This window comes from Manis pentadactyla, chromosome 10 (genome assembly GCF_030020395.1).
Source record: "Manis pentadactyla isolate mManPen7 chromosome 10, mManPen7.hap1, whole genome shotgun sequence".
NCBI lineage: Eukaryota > Metazoa > Chordata > Mammalia > Pholidota > Manidae > Manis > Manis pentadactyla.
The window spans coordinates 6633204-6648079 of record NC_080028.1 but is presented as its reverse complement, the minus strand read 5'-3'; the positions used below and the strand labels follow the sequence as shown (position 1 = coordinate 6648079).

The 14876-nt window shown below is 40.1% G+C and overlaps 1 protein-coding gene across 4 annotated transcripts in view; it reads right to left on the bottom strand.

The window, feature by feature from the left end:
- Positions 1-14876, bottom strand: part of TCF20 (transcription factor 20) — a 183697-nt gene that overhangs the window by 26038 nt on the left and 142783 nt on the right. The gene's annotated exons all lie outside the window — the stretch shown is intronic.

Here is a 14876-nt window from a genome sequence, read left to right as displayed (position 1 = left end):
CACAGAGAAGACAAGTAGTGATTCTACAGCATCTTACTATGCTGATGGACAGTGACTGTAATGGGGTTTGTGGGGAGGGACTTGGTGAACGGGGGAGGTGAAGGTGAATCATAATGTTCTTCATGTAATGGTAGATTAATGATAATAAAATGAAAAAAAAAAACTGTACAGCATATAGAAACCAAATAGCAAAATGACAGAGGTAAGACACCTATGATCAGTAATTACTTTAAATCTAAATGGATTAAATTCTCTAATCAAAAGATACATATATTGGCAGAATGGATATAAACTCATGATTAACTACATATTGTGTACAAGAGACCTACTTTAGACACAGACTTAAAGTGAATGGATGAAAAGAGATATTCCATGAAAATAGTAACCAAAAGAGACAGGAGTGGCGGCTCTACTAGTATCAGAGAAAATAGACTTTATATCAAAAAAGTTTATAAAAGACAAAGAATGGCATTATATATTAATAAAAGGCTCAACACAGCAAAATATAACAATTATAAACATCTATACACCTCATGACAGACATTAAAACATATGAAGCAAAAACTGACAGAAATGAAGAGAGAAATAGTTCTATAACAGTAATTGGACCCCATATTCACAATAATGGGCAGAAAAGCCAGACAGAAGACAAGTAAGGAAATAAGACTTAACACAATAAATGAACTACATCTAGCAGACAAATACAGAACACTTCACCCAGTATCAACAGAATAAACATTCTTCTCAAGTGCACATGGACATTTTCCAGGATAGACTATAGGTTAGACCACAAATTAGGTCTCAATAAATTTTAAAAGACAGATATACGAAGTATCTTCTCTGACCACAGTGAGATGAAGTCAGAAATCAGTAACTAAAGGAAAACTGGGAAATTCTACAACGTTGTGGAAATTAAACAACATACTTTCAAGCAATCAATGGATCAAAGAAGAAATCACAAGGGAAATTTGAAAATGAAAATACAACATACCAAAACTTATGGGGTGCAGCAAAAATGGTGCAAATTTTTTTAGCAGGGGAATTTATAGCTATAAACATATTAAAAACAAAAAATATCTCAAATGAGTAACCTAATTTTACAACTTAAGGAAACTACAAAAACACAAACTAAAACCCAAACCTAGCATGAAAGAAGGAAATAAGGATCAGAACAGAGATAAATGAAAGAGTAGACAGTCGACAAAAATCTATAAAACCAAAAGTTGGTTCTTTGAAAAGATAAAAATTGATAAACTTTTAGCTAGATGAACTAAGCAAAAAAGAGAGGAATCTCAAGTAACTAAAATCAGAAAGGAAAAGTGGGGACATTACAACTTATTCTATGGAAATAAAAAAGACTGTAAGAGAATACTATGAGCAACTGTACCCCAACAAATTGGACAATTTAGATGAAGTGGACAAATTTCCAGAAATATAAAACCTACCAAGATTAAATCATGAAGAAATATGATATCTGAATAGATCTCTAACTAGTAAAGAGATCGAATCAGTAGTTAAGAATATCCCAATACAAAAAAAAAAAAAGAATATCCCAATACAGAAAAGCTCTGAACCTAAAGGCTTCACTGATAAATTCCACTGAACACTTAAGGAAGAACTTTATGAAACTTTTCCCAAAAACAGAAGAGAAGGGAACATTTTCAAAGTCATTCTATGAGGCCAGCATTACCTGACACCAAAGCCAAAGATGCCACAAGAAAAAAACAAAAAAACTATAGACCAGTATCTTTTATGAACCTTGATGTAAAAACCCTGAACAAAATACCAGCAAACAGAATTCAGCAGCATGTTAAAAGGATTACGCACCAGGAAAAATTGGGATTATTCTAAAAATGCAAGGATGGTTCAATACATGAAATCTATCAGTGTAATGTTACATCACCACTTTGAAGGAAATAACCATAAGATCATCTCAATTGATGCAGAAAGAGCATTTGACAAAATTCAAAACACTTTCATGATGAAAACACCCAACAAACTAGGAACAGAAGGAAAATACCCCAACACAATAAAAGTCATATATGAAAAACCCACAGGGAACATCATAGTCAATGGTGAAAGACTGAAAGCATTTCCTCTAAGATAAGGAAGAAGGCAATGATGCCCACTTTCACCACTTCTATTCAATATAGTGTTGGAAGTTCTAGTCAGAACAATTAGGAAAGAAAAAGAAACAAAAGTTATCCAAACTGGAAAAGAAGTAAAATTATCTCTGCATATGACATATGATTATACATGTAGAAAACCCTAAAGAGTCCATAAAAATGTGTTAGAACTAATAAGTGAAAAAGGAGCAGGATACAGTCTACCCCCAAAAATCAGCTGCATTTCTATAGACAATGAACAATCTGAAAAGGAAATTATAAAAACAATCGATTTTCAACATCAAAAAGAATAAAATATTTGACTAAGTATACAGAATTAACTAAGGGAGTGAAAGACTTGTACAATGAAAACTACAAAATATTGCTGAAAGAAATCAAAGAAGATGTGAATAAATGGAACCATATCTCATGTTTGTGGATTAAAAGACTTAATATTAAAATGTCAGTATTACCCAAAATGGTCTATAGATTCAATACGATCTCCATCAAAATCCCAATGATGTTTTCTGCAGAAATAGAAAATCTAATCCTAAAATTCATATGGAACCTCAAGAGACTCTGAAGGGCCACAAAAATTTTGAAAAAGAACTGCACTGGAGGACTCACTTCCTTATTTCAAAACTTACTATAAAGCTATGATCAATAACAATGTGGTACTGATATATAGAGAGATATGCAAACAATGGAATACAATAGAGAGCCCAGAAATAAAACCTTGCATATAGTCAAATGACTTTGACATGGGTGTCAAATTCAATGGGGAAAAGGACAGATGGTGCTGGCAAAACTGGATATCCACACACAAAGAAGTGAACTTGGACCCTTACCTAACTCCATATACAAAAATTAACTCAAAATGGATTAAGCATCTGAATTTAACATCTAAAACAATTCAACTCTTATAAGAAAACATAGGACAAAAGCTTCATTTCATTGGGTTTGGCACCCAAGGCTCCCATAACAAATGAAAAAATATTGGGACTTCAAGAAAATTAAAATGTGTATCAAAAGACACTGTCAACACAGTAAAGAGGCAACCTACAGAATGGAAGAAAATATCTGCAAATCATATATAGGTCAAGGGATTTATATCCAGAATATACAGAGAACTAAAAATGACATTTCAAAAATGGGCAAAGGACTTGAATAGACATTTCTCCAAAGATAAACAAATGGCTAATAAGCACATGAAAAGATGTTCAGCATCACTCATTAGGTAAATGCAAATCAAAACCCCAATGAGCTACCCCCCTCACCCCCATCAGAATAGTTGCTATCAAGCAAAACAAAACAAACCCTGCCAAACAGAAAAGAAGTGGTGATGAGATGTGCAGAAATTGGAAACCTTGGGCACTGCTGGTGTGAATGTAAAATGATACGGCCAAATTGTTTTACGTTCTGGATATAAAGGACTGTATACCTTCTGCATATAGTATCTGGATGCAATTCTTATAAAATCAAAAAAAAGAATTATAGTACGATCCAGCAATTCCACTTTTCGTTAAACACCCCCCCAAATGAAAGTAGGGTCTCAACGACATTTGTATACTCATGATCATAGCATAATAGGTAAAATGTGGAAGCAACTCAAGTGTTGACTGACGGATGAATGGATAAGCAAAATGTGATATATACATACAATGGAATATTATTCAGCCTTAAAAAGAAAGGAAATTCTGACACATGCTACAACTCAGATGAACCTTAAGGACATTATGCTCAGTGGAAAAAAGCCAGTCAGGAAAAGACAAACACTATTATTCCACTTACTTACATGAGGTATACTTAGAATCACAGATACATAAAGTATAATGGCGGTTGCCATGATCTAGGGGAAGGAGAAAATAGAGAGCATTGATTAATGGGCATAGAGTTTCGGATTTACTAGACTAAGAGTCCAGAAGACAGATGGCAGTGATGGGTGCACAACAATGTGAATGTATTTACCACCACTGAACTATGTTCTTAAAAATGTCTAAGTATGGTAAATTTTAAGTGTATTTTACTATATAAAAAAAGGAAAAAAATGCAAATTCTCAAGTCCTATCTCAATCTGTGCTATAACAAGTCTCCAGGCAACTCTGATGCACAATACATTCTTAGAACCACTGATCCAATTTCAACTCCCCAAATTTTTGGATGAGGAAAACAAAGACCCAGAGAGATGTTAAGAACTGGCTGAGCTAAGAGTTCAGGTTTCCTGGGAGCCATCTAGTGCCCTCTCCAGTATACTACTGCCCTCTACAGACCAATGCAGATTATGCTGCCTGACAGACAGAACTGCCCTCCCCAAATGTCCAAACTCATTCCCAGAACCTGTCACCTTACACAGCGAAGGGAATTTGCAGATGTGATTAAGTCAAGGACCTTGAGATGGGCAGAGTATGCTGGGCTATCCAGGTGACCCCAACCTAGTCCCAAGGGCCCAGAATTATCTGAATTGCAGGCGTTAGGGAGATACGACGATGGAAGCAGGGTCGAGAGGCAACACTGCTGGCTTTGCAGATGCAGGAAGGGGCCACAAACCAAGAATACAGGCAGCCTTTAGAAGCTGGGGAGGACAAGAAAACAAATTCTTCCCTAGAGCTTCCAGAAACAAGCACAGCCCTGCTGACAACCTAATAATCTGAACCTCTGGGACCTGTGTCAGACTTGTGAGCTAAAGAACTGTCTTTGATAACTACTTTGTGCTTTAAGCCACTAAGTTTGTGGTGATGTGTTACAGAAGTGATAGGGAACTAGTAAGTGGGGATTCCCTGAAAATCTCATAATGAGAAGTGACTGTTCAATTTTCTTTTGCATTCTTCAGTTTAACACATTTCTCTCTCATGGAAACACCGACAATTTCACTTTTTATTAGGCAGACTGTGGCATCAGATCAGTAACACTGGAACTAGAAAGAGATGCTGGGTCTGTCTTCAATGCTCTTTTTTTCTGGTTCAAGAAACAGACTAGAAGCACAGTAACCTGAAGATCATGTAACTAGAAGTAGAAGAACTTAGAACTTCAGCCCGTTTTCTTCTGAACCCCAAGTTCGACATTTGTAACACCATGCCACACTGCCTTCTGGCCCCCTTCACTCACTTACTATCCAACATTTGGAGGGTACTTCCCCTGTGCCAGGCATCAAAGACAGAATATAAAAACTTATTCCTATAGTATCTCGTTTCTCTTTTCCCTTATAGTCCCTAAAATCAATACCCAGCCTAGAACCATTTCCAATTAGATTTTTATTCTTTACTTCTCACCTGAAAGAGCTATTTATACTATCATTTTCCCATAACACAGATAATATAATAGTTGCTGCACAGCTAAATGCCCTTTGTTCTTGACTACACTGTGGTCTGAAGTTTAACCGCATTCATTCCTAGGACAGGTAAGCCCACCCAGTACTGCTCCCTGCACAAATGAGACACACATGGGGCTTCGACCATGGTTTCTAAATCAAGGTACATTTTTCACACAAGCAAAGACCTGCCTCTCTTCACAATAAAATTTCCACTTACTGTCAAAGGGAATAAAGGTTATTTTTAAGCAATCCTGACAAGAATCCTGTATTTCTTGATACTTAGGAAGTAAATTATAAAATGTAGTCTTAGTTTTTGGACATGTTTAAATATAAAGTGGACCCCAACCTGATTGTTTCACCAGCGTCGGTGTCCCAGAGGCGGAGCTCCGGACTGGAGCCAAATCACCTACAAGCAGTTTAAGCCGGCAGGTGCTCCAGGGGAGAACTGTGCATGCCTCTTCTTTCACAGAAAGGCTCCTTCCTATGAGATGTAACAGTGACCTGAATAATTGCTGTTTAATGAGCATCTCGAAATGGCCTCAGAGCACCGAAGCCTCCAGGTCAGAGCATTATTAATGTTGGCGATGATGGGTTCTGCTTGAGCCTTGAAGATCACACATGTTGCCCTGCTGTGCCTGAGATGGCTTTTATGCAGCACTGTACACTTTTACTCCTGCTTACAGTATTTACTTATTCATGTTTGTCCACTTCCCCTAAACTGTGCGACTTACTCTGTATTCTCAGGGCCTGGCACACTGTAGGAACTGTACATGTGGGCTGATGGAGTGAAGGCAATGTCTGACAAATTTGAGAGCCTGGAGAAAACTAATAAGTGTACTTTCCAACATGAGGTAAAAGCTGATGCTGGTAGAGCTTGCAGAGTGTGGAACAAGGTATGTGTTAATTTTGGCCAGCAGCAAGAGCTCTTTTTCCTTTTAATTATGCCTTGTAAATCTAGGACAGAAGCCTCTGTTGCCTGTGCAATCTACTCCAGCTAAATGGCAGCAACATAGTCTACACACGAGGAGCTAGTCTTGATGGCCCTGGCAGCATCTTTCATTGGTTGAACTCTATACCATACCAATTTTCTTTCAAGAAAACTTCAAGGTGTTGGCCAAACCAGTATATACAAAACCCTTTATGTTTTAGGTACTTGCTTCCTTAGAGCTATATAATCTCCTTATGTTCCCTTATGAAAGCTCACGAGACCAGCTGGAGCATTTTGCAGCTGCTTGCCACTCTCACACACTTGCAGAAGGCTTGGCGCCAGCCTCTGGAACCCACACCACAGCCCAGAGCACCACCAAGGCTTCAAAAAGCTAACCGTAATTCTACAGTATGGGAGAATATATTCATAAATGGCTTATCCGACAAGGGGTTAACATCCAAAATATATAAAGAACTTACATGCCTCAACACCCAAAAAGCAAATAACCCGATTAACAAATGGGCAGAGGATATAAAGAGACAGTTCTCCAAAGAAGAAATTCAGATGGCCAACAGACACATGAAAAGATGCTCCACATCGCTAGTTATCAGGGAAATGCAAATTAAAACCACAATGAGATATATCACCTCACACCAGTAAGGATGGCCAGCATCGAAAAGACTAATAACAAATGCTGGCGAGGATGCGGAGAAAGGGGAACCCTCCTACACTGCTGGTGGGAATGTGAGCTAGTTCAACCATTGTGGAAAGCAATATGGAGGTTCCTCAAAAAACTAAAAATATAAATACCATTCAACCCGGGAATCCCACTCCTTGGAATTTACCCAAAGAATACAACTTCTCAGATTCAAAAAGACATATGCACCCCTATGTTTATCACAGCACTTTTTACAATAGCCAAGATATGGAAGCAACCTAAGTGTCCACCAGTAGATGAATGGATAAAGATGTGGTACATATACACAATGGAATACTATTCAGCCATAAGAAAGAAACAAATCCTACCATTTGCAACAACATGGACAGAGCTGGAGGACATTATGTTTAGCAAAATAAGCCAGGCAGAGAAAGACAAATGCCAAATGATTTCCCTCATTTGTGGAGTATAACAATGAAATAAAACTGAAGGAATAAAATGATGGCAGACTCAGAGACTCCAAGAATGAACTGGTGGTTACCAAAGGGGTGGGGTTTGGGAGGGCGGGTGGGGAGGGAGGGAGAAGGGGATTGAGGGGTATTATGTTTAGTACACATGGTGTGGGGGATCACGGGGAGAACAGTGTAGCACAGAGAAGGCACATAGTGAATCTGTGGCATCTTGCTGCACTGATGGACAGTGACTGCATTGGGGTGTGGGTGGGAACTTGATAATATGGGTAGATGTAGTAACCACATTGTTTTTTCATATGAAACCTTCATAAGAGTGTGTATCAATCATACCTTAATAAAAAAACAAATCTAGCCTTAGAGGGCCAGAGATGCCCCGCTCTTCTGAGGGTCGTTAATTCAATCCTACAAGAAATACAGTGCATGGATTTAAAAGTTGCATTTATGTCCTGGAGCTGTTTCAGCAAAAGCACCAACTTCAGAAACTGAATCCATTAAATACATATCTTAATAAATGATGACTGCGTAACCGCCAGTCAGTCACACTATCAGCATGCACTGGCTGAAGGCTAATGGTGTGTACCTTAAGAAAAAAGTTCCAGGTTTGACTGGCTTTTTAGAATAAACATAGGTGGTCTCCAATATGAGTATTACCCAGGTATGGGCAGCATATAGGCCCGTGGAAAAGGAGCCTAAGGGTATCAGGTCTTGTGTGAAAGCCATAAAACACGACTTTATCATCTGTAAAATGGGGACAATTTTTGCTCTGCCTTCCTCATAAAGCTGTTGTGCGTGTTAATAAACTAGAGAGTTATATATTGTTAGGATATATATAAAAATATATAAAGCATATCTTCATCTAGAATATGTCAAATTTGGGGCAGTTACTGATGTCAAAATTAGACACAACATATACCAAGTGGAGTCTACTAAGACAAGCTAAGTTTAAAGAGTTGTTCTTTGCAACATATTTTTTCCCTTAGAATACAGCCTGAGGCCAGCAGACCTGGGTGGGCTGGCACATCTGTCACACAGCTTTTGCAACTTTAGTTGCTGTGTGTGCATTTGCAATAGTATCTTACCTCTGAGGGTGTGTATGGTCAGCTCTTGGCTGCATCTCTCCACACAACATCTCTAACTACTACTCACTATCACTTCCATTGTATTTCCCTCCCTAATTCTATTATTGAACAATATAGATTAATGGGAATTATTTTTAATGTCTTGTGAAGCACTTCTGCATTGGAAGGAAAGGTGTTAAATCAAGGAACGAAACTATAATCACATACAAATTAACACTAGTAGGAGGTCACAAGCATCAAAAAGTACCAAAAAGACACACGGAGCACAACCACAATGAGGAAAAGTGCCCTATGGGGCCAGGCTGTTGTACTCTGCATGTAATGTGGGGGGCAGACTGGCTACTGCACCAGATGTCAACTGCCATGTGTTCCTCGCCACAGTTCTCCCAGCCTTGTTATGCAACCTCACTCACGGTTAGTATAATCGAGAATAACTGCTGCTTCTGGATCTCCTGCTGCCACAAGGGGCCTGAGGCCCTGAAGGTGGTCGTGCTCCTCACAAAACATCTAGAACCTAATAGCTCACCTGCCCGCTATGGAGTCACCTGCTTCCCATCAAAATCAGGAGAGAAAACACACCTGCACAAACTTTAACCTGATTATCGCATCAGATAAAAAAGTAATCTGGGATGAAGTATCCATTTAGACTGCCATTCCCCTCCTGTTAAAATCCCCAGTCTAAAAGTGGTTCTGTAGATGACACTAAAAAAGAAGTTTCTTTGGGAAGCTTTTCAAACCACATTATAAACCTCTAAGTGTCTTTGTGGCTTTTAACTTAGTTTATCTTAATAGACCCTATATTCAGTATGTACTACATCTAATTTTGACATCAGTAACTGCCAAAAATATGACATGTTAAAGATATGTTTGTTTAAGATATTTTTGTAAGTCCTAACAATTACATAACTCTCTAGTTTATCAAGACACTTACAGGTACAGAGTAAGGGCTGAGAGGTGGCTGGCCTGATGCAGCAAAATGCAGGACAGAATGGCCAATGCAAGTCTGGGTGCAGCTGTCCTGGCTGCATCTGCCAGCTGCCACCCTGGCCTGTTCTGATCCATGAGGAAGGCCTGTTCCCTGAATTCCCTCACTATGGTCTTGGTACTTGCAGATGGGCTCACGGTGAAGCTATGTAGCTTTGAATCAGGCTACAAGGCTCGGGACTGACCATTTCCTTGTCTTACTGCACTTCACCTGCCAAACAGGGGAGGCCAGAATTTGACCATAACCTTGAACACACAAAGAATAGAGAGTACATGCCTTTCTACAATGGATTTGTTCATCACTTAGCAAACAAATAATGAAAATGTATAGGCTTAAGATGCAGCTGGCGAAGGGTGTCTTCTCAGAAGACTGTCACATGCCTCTCTCTTTGCTGTTACTGTTTTACAAATCCAGATTTTCACAGTATGTTGGAAGGTAGATCTGCTGTTAAACAGGTGTGAAGGTAACCACTGGCTAACACATGTAAAACGCCAGCCCAGTGCTTCTTCATGGGATCGTGAGATCAAAGTTGTTCTGTTGAATATGAAGAAAGGATTTTGACTTCTTAATGAGCTGATCATGGGACTTTCATTTTCTTTATTAACATACAGTATAAGACTGCAAAGTCCAGAGGCTGGTAACATGGGTTGGAAGGAAACAAGAACTCAAATCAGTCTGGTTATTGGCTCAGTTTTCTCCACTCCATACCTTGCCTGTAACATGCTGGTTTCTGAGGTTGGGAGAGACTGTTGTGACTACAGCGCCACCTCAGTGGTCTGTGCCTTGATATTTAAATTTTCTTAAATGATATATTTCAGAAACATGAAAATCTTTCCTTTTTATTCATTCAACAAATTTATACCGCATGCCCCTGCGAGGCCAAGGGGCTGAACTGAGGGTAAAGGCCTCTGCGTGCTTGCCCTCAGGGAACTCTCAGAATGGCCTGGGGATGAGAAACCCAAACTGCCAAGAGTAAACAGTACTTCAGCTGGAGAGGTCAGAGCTTAATTAAGGAAGTCAGGAAAGCATTCTTGAGGACTGTTGCTGCGCATTTGAATCCTGAAGGGATGGGAGCTATATGGGCAACGGGAAACAAATTGCCCTGTAGGAACCAGCCCTCGGGATGCAGAGGGCTGACACAGAGGAGCCCACTTCTCAAGACACACGGAGCTTATGGGCAGGAATGTGGGGCCAACCCTGCTGTCTGGGCTAGGCATGTCACAGAAGAGTCTCATTATGGGGGGGGCGGGGGTTGGAAATGCAAACAGGAGGCTGTATTTAGAGACCCCTTGGCTAGAAAACCCACAGGACCCAGTGATGAGCTACAGCCTGAGGGTCAGGGAGCCCTGTGGTGGCAGCTGCTGGCGCCTTCCCTCGGTGGCTCAGTGGAAGGGGAGCCTTAGGGCATCCCTGCAGCAGGGTCCTGCAACAGGCAGCTGCTCTAAAAGCTTACTGACTTAGAAACAGTGCAGCAACATTATAGTGTTTTGGACTTAGAGCAAATGATCACTGGAATGATCAGGAATGGGCTTAACTTCAAATGATATTTTCTGGGTAACTGAAAGTAAAGCTAGAAATCCTTTCTGGATCACATCAGCCTACACTATTTTGAATTAAACTGATTATTTGCTATTGCCTAACTGTTAATTCTATTATTGGGAATACTCTCAGAAGATACTACTAAGTAGAGACTAGGCTTTATCAAACTATCCCCAGGATATGACTTGAAAAATATTGCTTTAAAAAAATAAATCCCTGCTAGCAAGCTTTTTTCATCATTTTCTTGTTTATCCTAAAGTGGAGGGGAGAAAAATACTCAGGAGAGGACATGCTCTGGTTAGCTGGCGTCTGCTATGCCTGCCCTCTGCATGTTCAGAAGAATGGAGAGGAGGTCCCCGGGGCTCCGCACCTAAGCCGAGCTGCCCAGGAGAGCTGTGGAGGAGCGGTGCTCAGCGACAGAAAAGAGCCCCAGCCGGGCCCTGCCTCTCCCCAGCCCTGCCAGCCTGGGCCAGTTCATTTATTTAAGGCTCAATTTTCTCAACAGTAAACTGGGGGATAATAACCAGCTGGGAAAAAGGAGGATGGAGAATCTTTTAGGAAAATCAATGAAATGGGGGAAAAAAGCCACCCTGAATGTACTTGATAATGAAGGAAAAGAGTATTTTTAAATGATATGTAGGGTACCCCTAAGGTACTCCTTAAAGCATAAGGGAAAAAAAAGTCCTTAAAGCATAAGGAAAAAAAGTCCCAGCAGCGATGCCACAGAGTGGATGGCCCCTGAAGAACCAGAGCCCTTTGGGCTTCTCTGCAGGGCAGTGGGACGCTGGAGGCAGGTAGCACAGACCTCCAGGAGAAGCTAGCTTTGTCCACTAGTAGTGATGACACTTAAACCAACAACGCTGCCACTTAGGTGCACTTGTTTTGAACATTCATCTTTTTATAGAACATTTTTTTACAGGCCAACCACAGTATTTAACCACTGTTTATTCCCACCCTCAATTATCTGTTTTAGTATGGACACTTTTATTGGTGATAATGTTCTATAGACATGTAGCAGGACTAGTACAGGTACTATTAATTATTTCTACCAAGGTACCCACAAAGCTGAAACAATTTATAATGATCACGCATGGAATAAACTTCAACCATGGATACAGAGGACACAGATATTGGCCACTTGCTGTGGGTTTTAAGTGTTCTGGTTCCCTGTCTGACTCTAATTCTCCTGGGTTTGCAGTCTTCAGGTTCAATAGTAATATATTTATGGAGGCAAAACAAAGCAATATAAAGCAATTTCCCAAATAAAATTTATCTACTTGCCACAAGTTAAAACCAGTCTTCATCCCCCCTCCGAGAAAATTTAATTAAGCAAGAAAGTTTGGTTTAATCGTTTTCTCCTGCACAAAATGTGTATTATGTTAACAGACATTCTTCATAACTCCACTTATCAAAAAAGCAACACAGGTTTCATGTATGACGTTTCTTTGGGCTAACAAGACCTTGTTTTTTCCTAAAAGACACTTTGCATTTTATCTTACCCACAATTAGATATATTCCATCAAAATAATTCTCATTAGAAGGTTTCTTTTAAAAGCTGTAACTCTGCTGAAAACATGATACGTTTTGTCTAGGGGAGGTTCTTTTTTTTTTTTTTTTTTTGGTATTATTAATCTACAATTACGTGAGCAACATTCCCCCCATTGTCAAGTCTCCCCCACATACCCCATTACAGTCACTGTCCATCAGCGTAGTAAGATGCTATAGAATCACTACTTGTCTTCTCTGTGTTGTACAGCCCTTCCCGTGCCCCACCACATTATGTCTGCTAATAGTAATGCCCCTTTTCTCCCCCTTATCCCTCCCTTCCCACCCATCCTCCCCAGTCCCTTTCCCTTTGGTAAGTCTAGGGGAGTTTTTACACATTAGAAGATAAGGGACTTGTGCCTTTAAGCTGGGAAAAAGGAGGATGGAGAATCTTTTAGGAAAATCGATGAAATGGGGGAAAAAAAACCACCCTGAATGTACTTGATAATGAAGGAAAAGAGTATTTTTAAATGATATGTAGGGTTCCCCTAAAGGTACTCCTTAAAGCATAAGGGAAAAAAGGACTAGTAGCAAGACTAGTACAGGTACTATTAATTATTTCTACCAAGGTACCCACAAAGCTGAAACAATTTATGTAGTCCTGCTACATAAGACATAAGGCCGTCCTTAGCACATTTGCTTTGTATAGCAGCTGAGAACCTGAGAAGGCTAAAGCCAGCAGGTGGCCTGTGTCGGCTCTGTAAGAGAATAGCCTTTTCCCTATGCATAGAAAGAAAAACTTAGAGTTTAAATTGAAATTTAAGTTACAAAAGACTACATACTATCTTATTTTTATTTTACCCTTTGCTCAAACAGTGGACTGGTTTATAAGGAGAAATGTTACCTTTTGTGCTTTCTGAATCTAAAAAGGCATCTTCTTAAAGATTACCTACCTGTCAGTTAAGAGGCTCTTGATATAATCCTGCATCTCTCCACAGCTCATCCCACCCAAAGTTGGGTCTCTGCTTCCAGAAAGCCAATTACAGGGGCTGCTCATTCACGAGGTGCCCGTATTTTAGTGTTTATTACTTCAGTAGCAGAAATGTGAACGTGCTGCCACAATAGACCTCCTTTATAACAAGATTTTGAATCTGCACAGCTTATCCTTGGACTTAAATCAAGCTACTGTCAAAGCAACTATCTGTAGGGTTGCTGGTCTCCACACCCTCGGGCCAGCCTGCCAGATCCTGCCTACCCTCTCAAGAGTGCTGTATGGGGCCACTTAGTAGGACAACAATATGGAAGGCACATCACAGGGCACTTCAGGACACCCCACTTCCCAAGGCTGTGCTTTTTAAACCCGAAGCTTTTCTTCTTGGAAACCTTGCACTAGAGAAGGAAAAATGTGTCCAAACCTAAAATGGAAACTTTGGCACCAAAGTTAGTTAACTAGCTTATGATCTAGCTTTAGTGGAATAGCTAAACACTGAGTTTTCAGAGGTGATTTTAGATGTTAGTCTGTTGCAGACTGTTTGGTCTTTATGCACCAGCATCACCTGAAGTGTGTCAACAATGCAGACAGTGGCTGCCACCCAGAAAGACTGAGAAGTACAGCATCTATGTTCTCATCCCCTGGGAAGTTTAAAAACTATTGGCTCAATCCATTTTCATGGATATAGACATTTCTGTTTTAGAAGCTTAATCCTAGTGTAGAAGATACTCAGCAAGAGGCCGATCCTCACTTCAACAGATGAAGACCTTGGAAACTAGTAAGTAATATGACCTAAACTCAACACTCTTCTCAGCCTCCTCCAACTTTTACATGACTGCTAGGACATACCTCATTTAACCCCTACAACAACCTGATAGGATAGTCCTGTTGTTATCTCTATTTTATGGGTTAAAAAATTGGGCTCGGAGGCTAAGATGTGGCTTGTTACCATTACAATTTCCCAAGAAGCCAATCTGTATGAATACTTGAATGAAGGATAAAGTGGAAACTACAGGCTTCTGTGATGGCTCCTCCTTGCCAGCACTCTCCCTAGGGTCCCCAGTGCCACCCACTGGGGGACTGCGAGAGCCACCTTTGCTCTCCCTCTGGTCCTTGTTTTCTGGGCAGCCTGGTCGGCGGAATGGTCATGTGATGAAAGGTGGTTCCCTAATACTGGTTTTCTTTCATGAATGAGATTACAAAGAAGCAACAAACAGAGGATGGGGTTAGTCAAATTATCAAAACTGCCTGAAAATATATCCACTATGGGGCTTCAGAATTCCCAAGTCAAATTAAGGAGCTAAAGCCAACAATTGGTGTTTG